This window comes from Marmota flaviventris, chromosome 4 (genome assembly GCF_047511675.1).
Source record: "Marmota flaviventris isolate mMarFla1 chromosome 4, mMarFla1.hap1, whole genome shotgun sequence".
Classification (NCBI taxonomy): Eukaryota; Metazoa; Chordata; class Mammalia; order Rodentia; family Sciuridae; genus Marmota; species Marmota flaviventris.
Genome location: NC_092501.1, coordinates 124,730,820 through 124,752,576, shown reverse-complemented (window position 1 = coordinate 124,752,576; position 21,757 = coordinate 124,730,820). Strand labels below are relative to the sequence as shown.

Sequence of the window (21,757 nt, the reverse complement as noted above, 5' to 3'; positions counted from 1 at the left end):
GGACAGGAAGGCATCTGTCCACTGTCTTGGACCCTGGGATATATACTAAAGCCTTTTTCCTTTAGCTTTATGCAGAGCATGCTCCTCTTGTTTGACTTGGAATTAAAGACTAGTGCTTCTTTTGCCTCTTCTGAATCAAATCCATGCCCAGGTGGCCTCTTCCTCCCTCTCATCTTTATCATAATTCTTTTCTTTCCAGCTTCCAGAACCCACCACAATGGAGCAGATAGTAAGAACTGATAGACTTTTCCCCACCACCCCTTTGAACATCCTGCTCATTAGCTTCCCCAGCTCCATTTGGGTTCCCACAATGACTGTCAGACTTACCTGACCTTAATTGAACTGCCAACTGGGTTTTACAATGTTGGTCTTTGCTCTCACATGGAGACAGTTTAGAACCCTGCTTGTTGATTTGCAATGAAACTTAGGCACAGGACCCTGGTGTTATGCTGGCCCAGGGTGTAGGAGATGGATTCATCCAGGCCCACAGTTTCCACTTAGCTTTCCTTATCTAAGAAGAGGCTGGAGCCAAAGATAGTTAAGGAACGTTGCAAGAGATCCCCCGAATGTTCCAGTAAGCCCAGAGCTTCTGACGGGCTGGAGTTCCATCCTGGGTGAGGGCTACTTAGCTATTAAAAGAACATAGCCAAAGAGTGCTGACTTGCTTCTGGAGAGAGATCTTTAGTGCTGGGTCATGGTTCCTGACATAGCCAATGTTTAAAAATTAACTGGAGGAAGAGCTTTGGGAATATGTAAAATAAACACCAAAAGAATGCAAAGCAGGAACTGGAGACCAATACACTGTTACAGACTCAGGATTTTCAGCAACTTCAAGAGGATGAACACTGATGTCAGATTCAGGGAAGAGTGAAAACTGCTAATGAGAAATGTGAATGATTTTACTACTAACTTCATAGGGCAAGAGAGATGTAGTGGGCCATCATGAATCAGAAGAGCCTTCAGGTCTGCGGTGGATGATAAGGTCAGGGCACAAGATCCAACACCACAAATTTCACATGGCCCAAATTGAGCAGGTCTGTCTGGCCTAATTTCTATTGACTGGAGCTAGTTATCTATTGTATGATTACAGAATTATCTATTATATGGTTACAAGCCATGGCTATAATTGAATGAAGATATATTTGGTGCATAATCCAGTGAAATATTTTAACAATTTATTTGATCATTCACTCTTTTAGTAAATATTAACTGAGCACAAAGTACATACCATACACTGAACTAGGTGCTAAAAACACAATAGTAACTGAGATTGACATGGCCAGAGCCCAGTCTATCAGGGGAGATTGACTAGTAAAATCACAAAATTATTAAACCAGTAAAAACACAAAATTATTCCAAATGATAATCCTCATTAGCAAATGAAAGTACAAGGTTCTGGACAGCACAGAGCAGGAAGATCAGGCCTGATTTGGGGAGAGGAATTCAGGGAATGTTCCTTGAGAAAGTGAGTTCTGAATTCATGGACGGTTGTAGAGCTATGTTCTTCAACACAGTAGCCATTGACCACATATAGATATTTAATTTAAATTGACTAAAACTACAATGAAAAGTTCAGCTGCTTAGGTGCACTATCCATGTTCAAGTGATCAATAGTCATCTGCAGCAAGTGACTGCCATATTTTTATTATACAGTTATAGACATTTCCATTATTGCAGGATGTTATACATACTGAATGGTGCTTCTATATAGGATTTAACTAGCTGGAAAGGAGCACATGGTGGGGGGATATATAAACACCTTCAGCAAAATCAAACAAACAAAAAGATGCTATTTATTTTGGAGAAGCTTAATTGTAAGGGAAGAAGGAAAGAAGTACATAGAATGTTAGTTGATGATGACATTGGGCCATAGGTTTCGGTGAGGGATCAGAGGACACGGGAAATTTTCCCTCCTCCTATTTTCTAACACAGACACTGAACAATTAATCCCTAGGCATTTGTTCAGTTCTAATTCCCAGATGGGCCCCTGTTCTGAGTCCTTGCTCTGGTTCCCACGTATACAAAATAAAGACCAAAAAAGCAGAACAGAGAAATAATATTGTGCTTGAATTGTTCAGTAAAATATAAAATGAGTGACAGAGAATTGACAATAAGTTTCCAATTGTGTGGTAAAAATCACACATAACTAAATACAGTTGGGCCTCTGTATCCATGGAATCCAACCAACCACGGATGGAAAATATTCAGGAAAAAAAATTGTGTCTGTACTGAACATATGTAGACATTTTTTCTCTTGTCATTATTTCTCAAACAATATAGTATAACAACTATTTACATAGCATTTATATTAGGTATTATAAGTAACTTAGAGATGATTTAAAGTATATGGGCAGATGTACATAAGTTATATGCAAATACTATACCTTTTTATATAAGGAACTTGAGCATCCGTAGACTTGGGGGTCCTGGAACCAATCCCTCATGGATACAAAGGATGACTGTATCAGCTATTGCCCTGTTTTCTGCCTTTTGCCACAGTGCCCTGCCCTCTGCCCTTCACATAAATGCAATTGTTCCCAAGCATTCTTTCCTGGGCCCTGATCTGTTTTCACTCGATTCTCTTTTCATTCTGCCCTTCTAAGTGTGGTTGTCTACTACGTGACTTAGCATATGATCCATGTACTGACCATTTCCAAGCCTCTGATTCCAGCCCTGGCCCTCCCTTCTGAGTCTCAGACTTGAATTCAAGTGTCCACTAAGAGCCTCCAACTGTCTGTCCTCAGGATAGTGCAAACTCATTCCTGTGGTGCCCACCCAAGCTGCGCCTTGGTTCCCAACTCAGCAGTGGCAATGCTATGCCACCAGAAACCAGGAGACTGGGCCTCATTCTGACTTCCCACTGACAGCCCATCAGTCACCAGCCCTGTGGATTCTGTCCTCAATAATCTCTTAAATTTATTGACCCTCTCCCCTTCCCTTCCACATTATCCTAATTTAAAATGCACAGCCTGGATGATATAACTGGTTCCTATCCAGTTTCCTTAGTTCCAGTCTCAGCCCTCCCCAGTCCATTCCCTGCACTCCAACTATGCAATCCTCTCAAATCTGATAATGCCTTTCCATTTTGTAATACCTTTTAGTGCCCGCATTACAGTGGTCCAAGTGATTATCTGTGGTTACGCTCCTCTTGATTTGGCCCTGATTACTTCTCTAGATGCTTTTCTTATCCTTTGTACTTTGTATGTTATTCTCCAGACACACTTAGCTTCATTTAGTTCCAGGAATCCAGCATGCTTAACTTTGTATTGGGATCTTTACACATGTTGTTTCCAGAAACATTTTCACGTCCCCACCCTCTTTGCCTGATTTGCACAGTTTAGATGTTATTTTATCCAAAAAGACTTCCTCAAATTCCCTTGTGCAAAGTTAGCTGTCCCTCCCACAAAGGAGTAGGTAAGTGGGTCAAATAGTGGGCCCCCAAAGAGATGTCCCTATCCTAATCCCTGGGACATGAAAATGTTACCTTAGTTGGAAAAGGCATCTTCATAGATATAAACAAGTAAAAAAATCTTGTTGCATCATCTGAAATATCCAGGTAGACCTTAAACACAATGACAAGAGTCTTTATAAGAGACATACAGAAGAGAAACAGAGAGAAGTGGAAAAAGACGTATGAAGGAGATAAATATTGGAGTAATCTCTCACAAGTCAAGAAACCAGGAGTCACCAGAAGTTTCAAGAGTCAAGGAAGGATTCATCCCTGGTGCCAGAGGGCATGTGGTCCTGTTGACACCTTGAATTTGGACTAGAATTCTCCAGAACTGTAAGAAAATATATTTCTGTTATTATAAGCCACCAAGCTTGTGGTAATTTGCTACAGAAACCCTCAGAATCAAAAACATTCTCTCTTTACTTCTGATCACACTGCACTAAAGTGGCCTTGTATGTGTGCCTAACTTCAGTGAGCTTTTCATGAGGGCAGGAGAATGCATGTGTTGCTTCCAATTGTATCCTCCACCATGGCCCAGTACCTGCTACTGACAAAGCAATCCATTGTCCTTTGATACAAGAATGAAATGCTATTGGCTGATACACACAGGATGAGCTTTGGGAGGAGTTGGACTTGAGCTGCTGTGACAAAATGGGCAGGATTTGGGTAACATCAAGAAGGGAGTGATCATTCCCAGCAACTGGAACCACATTAGTGAGGGCCTGAAAATGAGAATGGACATAACATGAGATTAGCCTGACTATAGGAGAAAGTTCTGAAATAAAGCTGGACGAGCACTAAGGTGAACTCTTGGGACTTTCTCCTGCAAGACAGAACTTCCTCACAGGTATACTCAGCAGCTTCTATGATGCTCAACAGTCATAGTATGCCATGGCATCTTTCTCTAGCATGGCTGGCCTTAGGGCTTCAGGTCAATCTACAGTCATAGTTTGCCATGGTGTCTATTTTCTCCAGCATAGGGATTCAGGGCAATCTACTATAGCATAGAAATATTATTTCTTTGTGTGTCATGGTTTAACATAGACTGGGAAAAACTAATAAGGTTAGGAGTCATTAAAACTTCTTGAATTAAAACATGAGTAAGATCAGCTATGTACTTGCTAGCCTGAGTACAAAATAAAAACGTGGGCCCTTGGTACAGAAATCATTAGGAATTTCAAGATGCAATAGCAGAGCATTCAACCAAGTGAGGTGACTTCTAAGCAGGGATTTTATGTAATTGCACAGGTCTCGCACCCAAGAAACTGCCCCTGACTATGAAGGAAGATTTGCTAAAGATGGATAGGAGATTGTTGTGAGATGTGTTGAATGGATCGGGAGTTGGGGTGAGAGGGTTACATCAGGGGGACAGGTGGGAGGTAATTCAGGAAGACAGAATGAGGAGACCTTGGTCTAAGACAGTTTCCTGGGAATGCAAAAAGGAGGAAAAAGGTAACCCAACTGATGGTATGCTCCCAGAGACAGGGGTATTTCTGGATCTTTCCAGACTTTTCAGTGCAGGGGGGAGCATCAGGGGAGCCCTCTCAGAATGCAGTTGCATGGTGTGTGTCATTGACGTTGCACTGGAAACTGCATCAAGCAGGAATAACTAGAATTCAACAGAGATGGGAGTGAACATGGGCATTTTTACTCCACAAAGGAACCCCGTGGGTATTGGATTGTTTGCTCAACAACTCTACGACTTTGGTGAGGGAGGTGGATGGAAAGGCAATGGAAGACAGGCCACCCTCAGGTGCCTCTGGAGGCCCAGTGAAGACGTGAACGTGTGAGGTTGAGGAGTGACCAGGACCTTCATGAACACCTAATTGCCCAAAGGCAATGGTCACTGTACAACTTTAGCCCATCATGGCCCTGTAAGGACACAAACAAGGACTGGAGACCATAGCTGCAGACTCTTAGAAGGAAAGGATCCAAAATTGTGAGATCTTCCCCAATTTTTAAGTTTTGAAAATTAAGTTAAAATTATGTATATACATATATATGTATATAGTTTCCCTCCAGAATGGGAAACAAGGGCATGAGGCAGAGCAGACTCCATATATACTAAAGAAAACACAGCCCCCCTAAGCCTCACTTTTCCCATCATGGGGATAATTTTATTACCTACATTTTGGATTAAATAATGTCATTTAGGTAAAGTACAGAAGCCAGCCTTTGCCATATAAAAGCTAAATAGATGCTGGCCATTATAGTTCTTAAGCCTCTACTACATACCAGGTTCTTTGCTGTGCATTTTATATATTCTCGTTTATTTTATGCTCACATCCATTCTATCAAGTAGGCTTTATTACAGTTTCTAACCCATTCCCTAAAGGTGGGTTAGAAATGAGCGTTCAAAGATATAAAGTCACTTGCTTCAAATCACAGTCTGTAAGAGTGAGCAAGAATTCAAATTTCATTATTTCTGCCTCCCAAGGTATTGCTTTTTCAATGATGTCGCTTACCTGGTACTGACTTTAGTATTTTCTTCTGGCAGTTTCTTGGAAGAATGTTCTAGCAAATGGTATTTTTTTTAAAGTTAAAACAAATTTCAAAAAGAGAAAATATAGTCTCTTTCCTCTTACATACTCAAATACATACACCTATGTACACACCTGCTCAAAACGAATGTCATAAAAGTGCCAGTACATTTTCCCCCATCCAATGGACTGTTAAATAACATTGTTTACACTCATTAGCTTCTGTGTTTTTTCAATTCTATGGGACAATTATCGCATTCCTATTCTGCCTCAAAGGTGAAGAAATTGACAGTATAATGAATATGAGACTTGGTACAGGCCCTAAGGCAAGAGATTAACAGGGAGGACCCTAATGCCTTTATTGAGAAGACTTACTCCCTTGGGTCCACTCAGGAATGGTGACAGGTGTCAGAGCCAAGCCTGGGGCCCCAGGGCCTCTGTGCCCTGAGAGGCAATTAGCTATCTGCTCAGTGGCCTACAATTCATGTATATCCTCCAGTCCTGCAAATTGATCAGCCCATTTCCCTCTTTTCCTGGGGGCTTTCAACTCTGGACTTGTCTACCTAGAGTCTTCCAGCAACCAGAATTTCTTTTCTGAAAAAATTGAAAAGAGGAGGAAAAAAGAAAGAAAGAAAGGACTTGCAGTGCTGATGTCTGAAATTAGCAAGAATTTTAACTTGTTCCTGGAACAAATTCTAGGGCATTGGAATTGCGAATGGCATTGGGTAGGGTGGGGGGAGGACCCAGCTGGGCAATCCAGAATGATGAGATTCATGGCAAACAGCTTTGTTTGATTCTTTTGACTGTGGCCAAGCCAGTAGGGCTGACAGCATGATGTTCTCAGTAACAGCCTCGACAACAACATGATTTGTTTTTCTTCCAAAGCTGAAAACGGCATCTCAGCCTGCTTTCTTCTGAACCTGTGGGATGCGAGGGCTGATTTCAACCTCCAGAATGGGAAACCAGGGCATGAGGAAGAGCAGACTCCAGTGCAAATGTCATCTGGCAATCCCTTTTACTTAAACAACATACATTTTTAATTTGGAAGAACTTGTTTCATCTTTTAATAAGTAAGATTTCAGATTAAGATGTTCCTCTTTCTAACCACCAGATTGAAACTCAAGATTGTCTTCGGCCAAGGGCCACGATATCTGTGCTATTTCTATAATTTACAGCAGAAACCGAGTCTTGAAGCTTGGCCTTGGGTTCATGTCTGCTTAAATGGGTTATTTTTCTGGATTCTTTCAGGGAATTGGGAAGATGTAAAGTAAGCCTCAGTTTCCCCCAAAAGGAAAGCTGAAAGCTGATAAGGTATGTAGACCACTAATAAAAATGATGGTAGCGGTTAGCTAGTGGTTAATAATGATTGCAAGTGATTTCAAATCTCATGCACTACAAGAAATGCTAGAGAAGTAATTGATAGTTCTCTTGCTTTCTTTGCCACTAAAAGAAAGCCTCTAGCCAGATCTGTGCTCTAATACTGCAGGGAAATTGTGAGTCACCAAAAGAAATGATCCCTGCCCCTAGTGTCCTTGCCATCTAGTGCAAGAGCAAGGTGCGCATGGTTGCACTCATGGGTTCACGGTGCAAGAGAGGCACAGGCTCCAATGTGTGCTTTGTGCAAGTTCATTTCCAAGTCAGTGATTTGAACTCAAATTGCATCTGCCAATATAAATTATATTATAGAGGCTGAGAGAATTCTTGGGCTGGCAAACCACAACACATTTTTTCTTTTTCTGACAGTGTAGGATTTGTCCACCTTTTATACTTTTGTCTCTACCCATAGATGTGATCCCTAGCAAATTCCAGAGGCTCCACGGCACCATCCTGCTGGAGAGAATGATTTCCTCTCTCTTTCCATATGGACTCTGCTTTCTTAAGAGTTCCAGTGGGAGTGAGAATATGGTACATGACCGTTGGCAGGAGGAGCAAGTGGCAGGTGAGGCTTCCAAGACATTCAAGGCATGGTTTGTCTTCAGAAAGGGACTTAAACTTAGCCAGAATAAGCCAAGGGGTTTTAGGGAACACCTTCTTGGTGAGTCCCTTAGCCTTTAGGGACTCTTGGAAACTCAGTTTCCTCATCAGGAAGATAGGAACAACAACAATAATAAATGACGCTTCCCGTAGGGGCTTGTTGTAAAGAAAGGAGAGAGGGCACGAGATAATGCAAAGTGATTCTGTCACATAGTTGGCATGTAGGAAATATGGACTACGGGTCTAGTCGTGAAAGAGACAAGATGTACAAATGTTTTGATAAGTTCAAGTACACAGAATGTAGACTGTGTATATACAGGCTGAGAGACAGGACTGAAATTGTCTGGGTTTCAGGTGATTTGGGAGCAGCAGATAAAGCTATCTAGGTCAGCACCAGGAAACGTTCATGTGGGTGACCCTTCATAGGGCATTGAAATGTAACTGTCCTGTATTATGTTTGACTACCCTCTTCCTGCCATCCTAGCATCTAAGGGACAAAGAATAGTACCCAGCAACATGCTCCACACTGGCATCTTGAAAAAGAGGAACTAATTGTGACTAGATTGACTCATGCAAATTGATGAGGAGAGCTCCTCTGGGGAATCAGGAACCCTCCCAGCACAAACACCAAGACTGATGTCCTGGACTGTAGTAGCTTTGGGACTTTGGCCAGAGAGAGACAGATGTTGCCTACCTGGCTAAGGATTCAAATGAGATTACATGTGACCCTAGGTGAGGTGTTTTTCTTTGTTCCAGTGGTCCTTCATGTCCTAGAAATCCAACAACATTGAATCCGTTCCCCGCATTTCCCTGATGGACACTCTTGGTCTACACACAGGAACCGTTCATCGATCCTGCTCTCTGGAGATGGCGCTTCTTAGATTCTTAACAACAACATGGCTTAAAGATAAAGAAAATAGAACTTTGAAAATATAAAATAATGGTAACATTGACAGACATCTGGAGGAGGAGGATGTAAGATAAGTGTTAAAACACTGTTCCTTGGGGCTGGGGTTGTGGCTCAGTAGTAGAGCATTTGCCTAGCACGTGTGAGGCCCTGGGTTCAGTCCTCAGCACCATATAAAAATAAATAAATAAAATAAAGATATTGTGTCCAACCACAACTAAAAAGTAAATAAATATTTTAAAAAAATACTGTTCCTTGAATTTATTGACTGGAGAGTAAACCAGTGCTATCTAAAGATGTTGAAAGAGTCTCCAAATGCATAATTGAGCATTCTACATATAGCTGATAGAAAAACCTTAAAATAAATAAATAAAACTAACCAAACTCAAGACAAGGCCAGTAGTACAAGAAAGCCAGAGAATATAAAGGGGATTTTTCATCTTTTGGAGAAGTGAGTCAAAAACAATAAAAAGCCTGCTAAAAAGTTTATTAAAAAAAAACATATAGGTATATCAGTTAGCTTATGTTAGACTATAATGAGGCAATAAACAATGTCCAAATATTAAAACAATAGCTTTAATATTTAATTTTCTTGTTCAGCTCCCATTTCTGTGGCTTTGGTAGCTAGCCCTGCAAAAGACCCCAGTGATCCTTGCCTCTGGGAATGCAAGGGTACCTTGCATTGTACCTTCCCAAGTGATGCCAGAGTTGGTCCATGTGACTCTATAATACAGCAGAAATGTGATGAACTATCACTTCTGAGATGAGATACTCTCCATTATGGGTATGTACTATCTCTCTCTTGGGTGGATCCACCTGCCATGTTGAGCAGCCTGGTCCACAGAGCTATACCACAGGAGAATATCTTCAGGATCCAGAGCGAAGAGTTATTAGACTTGACCAAAGGTCACAATCCATAGAAGGCAAAATTGATAAATTACAAATGTAAAAATCTTTACTCTCTGAAAGATCCTCTTAAGAGAAGCAGAAGTCAAATCACATAATGAGAACATACTTTTAAATAGCCAGGCATGGTGGAGCACACTGTAATCTCAGCAGCTTGGGAGATGAGGCAGGAGGGTCACAAGTTCAAGGCCAACCTTGGCAACTTAGTGAGACTGTCTTAAACTAAAAAAATAAAAAGGACTGAGGATGTAGCTCAGTAGTAAACTAGTAAGGGTTCAATCACTGCCATAAACTAAATAAATAAATAAGAAAAGAAAAAAGAAAGAAAGAAAATATTTGTAAATTGCACATCTGACAAAGGGTTATTATCTGAACAAAGAATTCTCAAAACTGAACAGTACAAAAAACGAACAATTCAATGAGAAAATGGGCAAAACATATAAGGAGACATTTCATCAAGAATATACAAATGACAATGGGTATATTAAAAGATGTCCAACATCAAAACCCATTAGGGAAGTGAAAATTAAAACCGCAACAAAATATCGCCACACACCTATCTGAGTGACTAAAAAGAAGTGACAACACCAAGGGTGAATGGTTCAGCAACTAGGATACATCCAAAGCAGCCATAAAGAGGAACAAACTCTTGGCACAAGCAACACCCTGATGGAGTCTTCAGAGCATCATGCTGAGTCAAAACAAAATGAAACATAAAACCACATAGAAGGAAACCAGAAGACTACACACCATATGATTCCATTCATGTAGCATTCTTGAAATGACAAAGTTGTAGAAATGGGGAACAGATAATGTTGCTGAGGTCACAGGCTGGGGGAAAGGCGAGAAGAAGAGAGGCGAGTGTTGCTTCAAAAGGGCAAGAAGAATCTCATGAAAATCCAAGAGCATTTAGTAAAATAGAGGAAAGGGCGGGGAGGGGGGGGATGGGTAGGAAGAGGAGAGGGAGGGGGGAAGTGCTGAGGACTGATATTGGCCAAATTACAGTTGCTACATTGAGTACATGTACAAATATGTAACAACAAATCCCACCATTGTGTACAACTGTAAGGCACCAATAAAATAATGTAGGGGGAAAAGACAGGGAGCAACGGGAGGAAGTAGGCCCAGAGCCTGGCTGTGGTGTACTATTGTGGTGTACCATTGGAGGAAACTAGGTGGAATATAAAGTGAATCTGCCTACATTATTTTCTGTAATTGCATGTGAATCTACAGTTGTATCAAAGAAGCTTAAGACATCTGAAACAAACTTTAAAAAATCTTATTTTATTACTTTTAAAATTAAAATAACCTATATATAAAACCTTTACATTTATGATAGGTAGAGAGATGTATATTTAACACACATTACAAAGAGTTAATATTATTATAACATAATCTTTTGTAATATTAAGAAAAGAACAAACAACCCACTAGGAAAAAGTAAGTAAAAGCTACAAACAAGTAATGCCCAAACTAATAAATGCAAATGGCCAGGAAGTAGCACAACCATGAGCCTGTTGACTTACCCGCCATTTAATGTCCCCTTTCATTCTTGAAATACCCTAGATTGGACAATAAATTAAATATAATCATCTTACTAATAAACTGATACAAAGATGTTCCTCTTCAGAAGTGGTAAAAAAAACAAGTTATTCGGGCTGGGGCTCAGTGGTAGCATCCTTGTCTGGCATGTATGAGGTACTGGGTTGGATTTTCAGCACCACATAGAAATAAATTAAAAAGGTCATTCAACAATTAAAAAAATTAAAATAAAACAAGTTATTCTTCTATTATCTGGTTAAAGAATAAAGGTTTGCTAATTCTCAGTGTTGGCAAAGATATGGGGATGTTCTTGTTTTCTGCTTGTGAGAGTATAAGTTGACTCACGTTTTTTACAGGCTAATTTATCAATGCACATACAAAAAAACCATTAAAAAAGTGTATCTCTGTGAACAGCAATTCCACTTCTAGAAAGTTAGGCAAATATACAAAGATGAACCATCAATGATTTTCACTGAACTGTTTTATAAATGTCGAAGATATACCAAACAGCAAATGTCTATTAATCAGAATTAATTAGGATAGGAATGCAGACATAAAAAATGGTACATGTATACATGTACATTTGATAAAATATTATGAAACCATTATATATGTATACATAGGTCCTAGGAAGTACATACTATGAGATACTAATATTATCAGAACTTAGTAAATAGGATACTTAATAATATTTATTTTCTTCTTTATATCATCCCGTGTTCTCTAGACTATTTTCAAAATGCATATGTAATTGGTATAATCATAATAGAGCAACTACATTTTAAAAGAACATGGAGAAAATTATACCTAGAAGATCATGGTGATGAGGTAAAGCAAGGGAATGCAGAGTGTCACTTAGGAAAGTAACCTGGACAGAATGTGGGCTTGATCCTAGCATAGGAATATTGTGTGGGCTGTGTCTAGCCCGTCTGAAAAATTCAGTCACCTTGCTACTCTGTTTATACAGTAGCCACACTCTAATTAGGACATACGAGATAGATATTTTGTAAACCATAAAATATGAAAATATGGTTTAATGCTTATTTAAAGTGGCCTCTGGCCAAAGCAATTAGGCAAGAGAAGGAAATAAAAGGGATAAAAATAGAAAAGGAAGAGTCAAATTGTCACTATTTGCAGATGATATGATCCTATATTTAGAAGATCCAATAAACTCCACCCAGGACTGTTTGAGCTAATAAACAATTTGGTGAAATAGCAGATTACAAAATCAACATCAAAAAATCAGTAGATTTCCTATATACCAATAATAAATTTGCTGAGAATAAAGTCAGGAAAACAATACCATTCACAATAGTTTAAACAAAACAAAATTAAAAAAAAAAACAAGAACCTAGGGATAAATCTAACCAAGAAGGTGAAAGACCTCTTCAATGAAAATTATGCAACATTGAAGAAAGAAATTGAAGAAGACATGGGAAGATGGAAAGACCTCTTATGTTCATGAACTCATGTATGGCAGAACTAATATTGTTAAAATGGCCATTCTACCCAAAGCAATATACGGATTCAATGCAATTCCCATCAAAATACCAATGGCATTCTTCATAGAACAGGGAAAAAAAAACCAGTTCTACAATTTATTCGAAAGAATGAAAGACTCAGAATAGGCAAAGCAATTCTAAGCTAAAAAGCAATGCTGGTGGCATCGCCAAGACTTACTTCCAATTATACTACTGAACTATAGTAACAAAGCTATATGGTACTGGCATAAAAACAGATACTTAGACCAAAGGTACAGAGACTAATACAGGAAGATATAGTGATCTGATCTTTGACAAAGTTGTCAAAAATGTAACATTAGAGAAAAGATAGTTTTTTAAACAAATGGTGTTAGGGAAACCTGGATATCCATGGGTAAAAGAATGAGACTCAGCTATTTATCTTACCCTGCTCAAAAACAAACAAACAAACAAACTACTAAAATGGATCAAGGACCTAAGAACTAGACCAGAAACTATGCAACTCTTAGAAGAAAACGTAGGGTCAACATTCTAGCACATGGGCACAAGCAATAACTTTATCAATAGGACCCCTAAAGCTCAGGAAATAATGCCAAGAGCTAATAAATGGAATGACATCAAATTTAAAAGTTTCTGCAAAGCAAAGGAAACAATTAAGTGTGAAAGAATGTGAAGAGAGAACTTTCAGAATGAGAGAATACATATATTCTAGATAGGTAAATACTCTCCTGACAGAGGATTAATATCTAGGATATATTAAAAACTAAAAAAAACTTAACACCAATAAACAATAAATGGGCAAATGAACTAAACAGACATTTCTTAAAAGAAGAAATACAAGTGGTCAAAAATATATGAAAAAATGTGCAATATTGTAGCGATTAGGAAAATGCAAATTAAAACTGCCCTGAGACTTCTCCTCACTCCAGTCAGAATGGCAGCCATCAAGAATACAAACAATAATAAATGCTAGAGAGGACGGGAAGAAAAAGGACACTTTTACATTTTTGGCAGAATTGCAAATTAGTACAACCACTATGGAAATCAGTATGGAAGTTTCTCAAAAGAATAGGCATGGAACCACCATATGGCCCAGCTATACCACTCCTGTGTATCTATCCTACAGAATTAAAGTCAGTATACTATATGCATACCCATGTTTATAGCAGCACAATTCACAATAGCCAAACTATGGTACTGGCCTAGGTGTCCATCAATGGATGAATGGATAAAGAAAATATCGTATGTACTCACAATGGAGTCTTTTTTAGCCATAAAGAAAAATGAAATTATGTCACTTGCAGGAAAGCGGATGGAACTAAAGACCACTGTATTAAGTGAAACAAGCCAAATTCAGAAAGTCAAGGGTCATATGTTTGCTCTCATATGTGGAAGCTAGAGAGACAAAAAGGGGGAAAAAGGTGAGGGGGGATCTCATGAAAATGGAAGGGAGAGCAGTAGAGTAGAGGAAAGGGGATAGGGGAGAGAAAGGGGAAAACACTGGGGAATGATGCTGATGGAATGGTATTGGCCAATTATATTGTTATATTGTGTGCATGTGTAAATATGTAACAACAAATTCCACTATTATATATGACTATAATGTACCAATTAAAAATAAGGAAAAGAGTAATATAAAAATGGTTTCTGCGTGCTGCTGAGGTGGGATTTAAGGTCAGCTCTGGAGCACCAATGGGACAACGGATCCTAGCTGCCCAACTCTGGCCTCAGTTCACATTCACATTCACATTCATTTGCCCTTCTTTGGGATCCCTGCTGAGATGTCATGTGGTGAGGTACCAAGAGCAAGGATCTGAGCACATAAAACATGGATTCAGAAGGGTCCATTTTCTACCTTGGATAAATTGCTAAAATCATATGAGTGGCTTCAACCACTTAAAATTGAACAAAATAATAATCCTCTTAGATTAGGAGTGTTCTGAGGATTTGGTGATATGGTGACTGTGGAAGGACTTTGTAAATGAAATTTTCTACAAAGCTCAGTTGTGATGATCTCAGAGGCAATGTTCATGCTAGGAAGAGGGTGGGCATTCCAGTTTGAACCCAGAGTGGACGCCTTATAGTCACAGGAATGAACAAACTACTTAAACTCTAAACTTTTGTTTCCTCATCTATAGTGTAAACATCATGATTTCCTTATAGTGTTTTTATGAGAATTAAATGTGATAGAGGTAAGGAAGGAAACTCACATTTATTGAGCATCTGCTATGTACAAATAACAACCAGATGTTCTTATATGATAACAAATGAACAAACATAAGGCTTATTTTCCTTCAAATTACCCTTTGATATAGAAATCTTAGCGTTACATTTAGGTCCTTATAATCCTTTTCATAAGATGGGGTGTTCTCTCAGTTATTTTATTTTTGAACAACAAAATACCATTTGGGAAAAACACACTAGGCCAAAAAACAACAACAACAAAAACACCAAAACTCTACAGAGATTGATTTTGGATGCCTAGAGGTCTGTGATGGAATTCCTGAGGTGGGAGATCTGGGCACTGAATCAAGAAGCAACACTCCAGCTTGTTAGCCGCAGTTGCCCAGGGGGTTATCCAGCACTCTCTTTAGCTTTAATGAAATCATTTCTTTGGAAAGTGAATAGTGTCAAGACTGTTGATTGGTTAGGAATGTTGTACAGGCTCCACTCTCTCCTCTGTGGACAAAGCTTTAGAAGGCAGCAGGTGGAGGCCCACCACCAGCCCTTGATAATTCTGTCCATTCCTTCACAGAGGACCCTATTGCCTGGTCTGACCCAGAACTGCCCAGCACTCTCCTAGGAATATTATGACATCTGCTTTAGCTCAAGTCCTTCATGCACATGATCTTTGCCAGACTGGCTGACTTAGGTAGCTCTTCACTGAACTGCCAAACAAGTGAAGGAGTGTTTTGGTGCTTCCTTGCCAAAACACATCACCCTGTGGGGGGATTCAGTTCAACAGTTTTCAGGACATAGGGGCGAGGGGATTTATAGTTTCCCATGTGCATTCAACCTCAAGAGGCCACAAAACGAATATCTATTTTCTAAATGGCCAAATTTGTTTAAGTCAGAAGGCAGCATTTGACTAGATGTGTAGCTCAATGGTGGAACACTTTTCTAGCATGTGTGAAGCCCTGGCTTTGATCCCCAGCACTGCAAACAAAAAGGAAGAAAGGAAGGAAAGAAGGAAAAAGGCATTATCCTCTGTTTCTAAGACTATGAACTCCTTTAAGTGTAGGGGTTGTGATATTTTTGTTAGCTTCTTTTGAATGCCTAATATAGTGCTTCACACAAAAGTCAGTATAGAGGTAGGAGGATTGCAAGCTCGAGGCCAGCCTCAGCAACTTAGCAAGGCCCTGTCTCAAAATGAAAAAATAAAAATGGATGTGGATGTAGCTCAGTAGTTAAGTGCCCCTGAGTTTAATCCCTGGAACAAAAAACAAAAACAAAACAAAACAAGACAAAAAAACCAACAACAAAACAATATAGGAAGCATATACATTCAGTGATTTACATGTGGGATTTGAAATAAAATTGCCTGTGTTCAAATCCAGATCCTTGAATATAGTAAGAAATTTCATGCAAGTCCACTGTATCTCAGTTTTCTCCTCTGTAAAATGGGAATGGTAACAACAGGACTCACTTCAAAGGGTTCTTGTGCAGATTAAGTTAATAGATATGAAGAACTCAGAACTGTACTTGACCTTCAATAAATGTTAGCTATTCTCACTAAGTAGGTGTAAAATGTTTGTTATGTAAATTAATAGGAGTAGTACAGGATTCTGGTAATTGCACAAGAGCTCTGTTCAGGCCAGATATTATTGTGCAAGTGGTTGGCATAAATCTGCTCCCATTTCCAAGAAATGTATCTCTGTCAGTGAATCCTCCTGCACCTCACACTAAGCCTTGCCTGGCAGGGGTAGAGTCTGTCCACACAGCCAGCCTCGCTATTTCTGGTTTCTGTTTCTCAGCACAAGCCAGTAGAATGCTTTTCTGAGAAGTCCTCTGGGATACGGTCCCAACTCGTTTCTAATGGGTCCTACTATTTTCCACACTAAGTGGCCTCCCCATCAGGATGTCGATTATGATAACTAGTAGACATTCTCTTTTGTTCCATTGCACCTCATTATTTTACCCTCTTCTTCCCTACTAGCTCTGCTAAGAGATTCCCAGAGGGTAAAGTGGAATGAGAACAGGGTACTTGGAAAATAATGGGCTTTTCCCATCAGAGTTGGGTTTGGCAATACTTCTGTGGTTAAGCTAACATGTGTAGTACTTGTATTGTTTGCGCCAGTGTATGGGTTTCCACATGCATGCCCAGGGGCACTAGCTCATGCCTACAGAATGTTCTTGAGGGGTGGTGCACATGCCCCATGTGCACCCACACATGTTCACAAGCACCTTCTATATTTCACACAATTTCTAAATTTATCCAGAAAAGATAAGGATAAGGATTGGGGTGGTGGTGGTGGGGAAGTGATCTGCTTTAATTTTCTTATGTTTGCTTCACACTTGTTTTAAAGAACTGGGGGCCCTGCATGGATGTTCATTCTCTTTCTCTCACCCCACTTGACCCTGGGAAGGAGTGGACCAGGGTGTGTGACTGTGGGTTTAGAGTGATGACTTGCTCTAAATGCAACCTTGCAGACCCTTTGTCCTCTCACATTTGTGGTCCATTCTGCCAGCTATGAGCTGTGGTGGTGAGGATAGTCATAAGGAAAAGAACGTTCTAGAAGGACGGCTGAGATTCTATCTTCCCAGGATTGGATTCTTTATTTTGGTGACTGATTGACTCAGGTGATGTACCTCTGGGAGCCCTAAGTATTTAGAGGCTGCTGCCTCCCATTATCCATGCAGTGGTCCAACTTATTAGGCAATTCCCCGAACTCAGCTCATATCCAACACCATAACTGAGCAGCTGTCTTGCATGCCAAGAAAGCAGATAGGAGCATGGAGTTCCCCATTAGGTAACAACATGGCTCTTGTCCTCACACAAGGATGTTATTTATAGTTTGTGTCTATAGCCGTGTAGATGTATCTCTATAAATATAACTTTCCAGATATACCTTCCTAGAAAATTTTCTTATCGGTCCCCTGAATGGTCTTTACTGACAGGGAGAGGTAAGACTCTATTAGCTTTCTACCAGGAAGACAAGGGGATGACTGGTAAATGAGACAAGTGAGATGTTAATGAGGTTGAGGAGATAAAGACCCCCACCAGAGAGCAATGAGGGAAAAGTACTGTTTAAGAGATGTGGACTTTTTCACCTGGTGCCTACATCCTCCTGTGCTTGCTGATTATGCACTGGCTTTGGTGAAGAATGTGGATAATGCAGGTAAGATAGACATGTTTACAGACGTGTTTGTATTCTGGTTGTCAAGGAGACAGGAGATCTGTTTGCTTAGCTCAAAGCCTGGGCAAACTTGGTAAGCATATCCAGCATTTAGATTTCTGGACTTTTACCAAATCTCTGGATCTCTACCCCCAAACTATGCTGAGTTTATTGATTTGTGGCATGTTCTCTTCCCTCCATATTCTTCTTATCTCTGCCATACCCTCTGCCAGTGAAACTGTAAACATGCAATGAAATCCCTCAAGAGTTTGCACTCCCCTCGAGCCCCTGTCCAGTGTGGGCTGTGCTCCAGGATGACACCAACCAGGACCCCAGCATCTTGGAAATGCTAGGAAAGCAGAGACTTCCTCAGCCTAGAGGATTGGCTGGTTCAAAGGACAGGTGACCTCAGTGGAGAAAAGGGGTTTTGGAAGTGTAGAGTGAAAGGGGCTTGGAGCCAGAGAGGAACGTGGTGGGCCTGAGAATAAGAGAATAAGAAAGCTGAAGGCTAACAGAACACTGGTTCTGTTAGAGCCCTGTAGGGGGTTGTCACTCAGGTCAGAGATTGGCAATGCAGAATTTGAGCCAAGGAGGTGTAGAAGATATAAGGAAACATGTGCCTTAGAGTCTGGTGCAGGGATGACAGTTGGTCTCAAAGGATGGAGAGGAGGGGAAGCCTATGGGATCAGCTAGGTGAGTCTGGCCAGCTGTTCTTTTTTTTTCTGGGGACTATCTTGTGTGGAAGCTGTTTCCCCTTAGCTAATAGGTAAATCATTACAGAGCTACTATTGGACGATGTGCAAATGTTCCCGAGGCTTTGTTAGCCCAAGACACAAATGAGGTTGGCAACACTTACGGGCAACTTTGCTTACTCAGCTGTCTCCTTGGAGGGGCCCTCAGTCCTTTCAGCCTGAGTCCTGTCTAATATTTCTGAGAGTTTTGAGGGTGAGTCTCCTAATGCTCTGTGGCAGCTTAGTTATCTGGAATCAGCCTCCTGCCTTAATGATCTGTTCTTTTTTGGAGTTCCACACAAAATTGTTTGGACGTGCAAGTCTAGTAGCTGAAGCTTGAGCTAAGTATAATCCTTTTTCTTCAGGACACACCCACCCACCACCAAAATGGATAGTTAGGGTGGACTGTCACAAAAGCAACACCTTTCCTCCACATTGTCTTCTTTCTCCGGGCTACAAGCTCTAGGAGCAGGCACATCATCCTTCTTTACCATCTGCCTTCTCTTATCCTCTCCCCAATTACAGTTCTCCAGGCAAGAAGGAAAAGTTCAAGGAAACCATTTTTTTTTTCTTCAGATGAATGGATCAGTAAGTACAGATCTATCTAGAACAATATGATTGCATGAAGGATCAGGCATAGAAAGACCCCTAGGAAAAGAGAATCAAGCCAGGCATGGATAGAGCTAAGATTATTAGAGATAAGGGAGGTGAACATCCTATGTGTTTCCATGACAACGAGGCGGTTCCTCTGAATTGCTCACACAATTACAGCACCTTGTAATTGCTCTTTCAGCCATCTCTCACTAATCTCTGAGCTTCGTAGACCAAAGCTGTAATCTCTGTATCCCAGAGCTGAGAGAACCCAGCTCAGTTCTTGATTTACGACAGGTATTCAAAACACAGAAGAATGGCTTGGGTCAAATCTGGAAACAACACAGGCCAATTGTGAACCAGGAGCAGTCAACAAAATCACTTGGTTTAAAGAGACGGTTAAATGAAGGGAAACGATTCTTGCAAGGGACAGTGGTGCCTAGATGGTCAGCCTTGTGTGCTTTAGATTTTACTTAACAGTGAGTCAGAAGCCCAGACCAATCCTTGAGTGTGGCTCCAATAGCACAGCCTGAGAATCAGCCTTGAGAAGTTGTGGGTAGGCAAGGACAGGGAGAGGAGCAAAGAGGCTGTGGGCTGAGGGGCTCGTTAAGAAGCTGTCACAGGTGGTCAGCAGGAGACAAGGGAAGTAGAGACTGAAGGAGCATTTATAAGAAAAAAGTGGAGTTGAGGAGGAGGGCGAATGAGCAGAAATTAAGGCTGGGATCTATGAAAGCGTTATAGAGCCCAGTCATCACTGGATTTCCTGATCTTGCATCCATAAAGTCAGGCATGCTTTCTTTAACGTTGGCTTATACAAGTGCCAGGCTACATGTTTTTCTCTGTTAGCTGTCAGGTGGCAGCTGCAGGGGACACCATAGTCAGAGTGACCATGCTGTAGTGTGTGGCCTCCAGACTTCATCTGTACTGGTTCATGTCCCCATTCTGCCTGTGTGGTTCTTGGTCATTTATTCAACTTCTCTAAACCTCACTCTTCTCATGGAATAATGACTGACCTCCAAAGGTTATTTTGAGGACTGCCTGAGAAAATGCACCAAGCTAACAACAGCTGGCTATTACATGACAAACAAGTATTTCTTAAGCACCTGTCTATGCAGGAAGTCAAGCAAGTAAGACCTCGTGTCCTAAGACAACTTTGAGGGTCAGGGGGACTTGTCAGCCGTGCCATGTAATCTAATGTGGTAAATGTGCTAATGGAAAGATGATGTCAGCGCCACAAAATTCAAAGGAACTATCGGGGCTTGGAGAGTGGAGGGAGATGCTGCAAAGGAAATGACAACTGAACTGGAGTTTGAAAAGAAGTCAAAATTTGGAAGGTGGGAGGAAGGAGGAAGAAAATAGACTTTGAGACAAAAGGAATGATATGGGTAGAAGGACCAAGGATAGTGACACACTTCCCTTGCAGGGCACGGTGGGGATGATCTGAGGCCCCATGGGCACAGCAAGAGGCACATGAGGGTTCCAGCTCTTTAGGGTGTACGTAACTCAAACCAAGAAAATGGAGAAATGTCTCAGAAGAGATGAGGAGAGGAGAGCAGGCTTCTAAGACCCAGGTTTTCATAACCAGGGTTAATGAGTAAATGAGCAGAGAGTAAAGTAAGTGGCTGCACAGGAAGCTGACGAAGGTCACTCAGGGTGACGGGGGCAGAAACAAGAGGGCTCATGTCACGGGCTCTGAGAAAGGAAAAGCCTCAAGAATTAGTTTGGTCAGTTAAGTCAAAAGCAACCAGAGGGCAAAAAGAGAAGAAGGTTGCCAGGATTGCTTCCGGCAGCTGGCCTTCTCCCCAGGGCTGGCCTCAGGGCAGGGCCTGGCTCTCTCTGTTGCAGCTCTGGTAACATTTCTTCTCCCCCAGGCATCCCCACTTGCCCTCTGCCCTCCCAACCCAACAGGTGACAGCAGATCCCAGAGAAGGCAGAGGAAGAAGGCACCCACCTACACCCTGACCTGCCCCACAAAGCTCCCCAGACACCCCACCCCAACCTGCACTTTCTGATGGGACATAGCCTCACACAGGAGAAGGACAGTCACCCACAGTCATGAAGGAAAGCTACAGATTCAACCTCAGGGAGGAATTTGGTGAGACAGAAGTAAAGTAAAACACAGTCCAGGGCTGGAGTTGTCTTCCCACTACCTGTGGCGCAACTCTCCTAGGAGATGACCTTAAAGCTTCCAGACTTCAAATATTTAATGACAAACACACTCAGTTGTCAGGATAAAGTCCTGTGAGACCAAGCTGTTCACAATCGCATGGGGAAGTATGGAGAATACACCAAACCCCTGCACTATCCATCTATTCCAGTGCCTGTGATCAAAATCCAGGGGTTTACAGTTCTTGCACA

The 21,757-nt window shown here is 41.0% G+C and overlaps 1 long non-coding RNA gene across 6 annotated transcripts in view; it reads left to right on the top strand.

The window, feature by feature from the left end:
* The window catches only part of LOC114087366 (uncharacterized), a 63,287-nt gene that overhangs the window by 21,801 nt on the left and 19,729 nt on the right, over positions 1-21,757 (top strand). For 4 of the 6 annotated variants that reach the window (XR_011707380.1, XR_011707382.1, XR_011707379.1 and 1 more), the window contains 2 exons: positions 7,180-7,242; positions 7,718-7,870. The exons of 1 other annotated variant lie outside the window; for it this stretch is intronic. This is a non-coding gene — a long non-coding RNA (uncharacterized lncRNA). The remainder of the gene's footprint in view (positions 1-7,179; positions 7,243-7,717; positions 7,871-21,757) is intronic. One more of the 6 variants, XR_011707383.1, reaches the window with a different exon arrangement.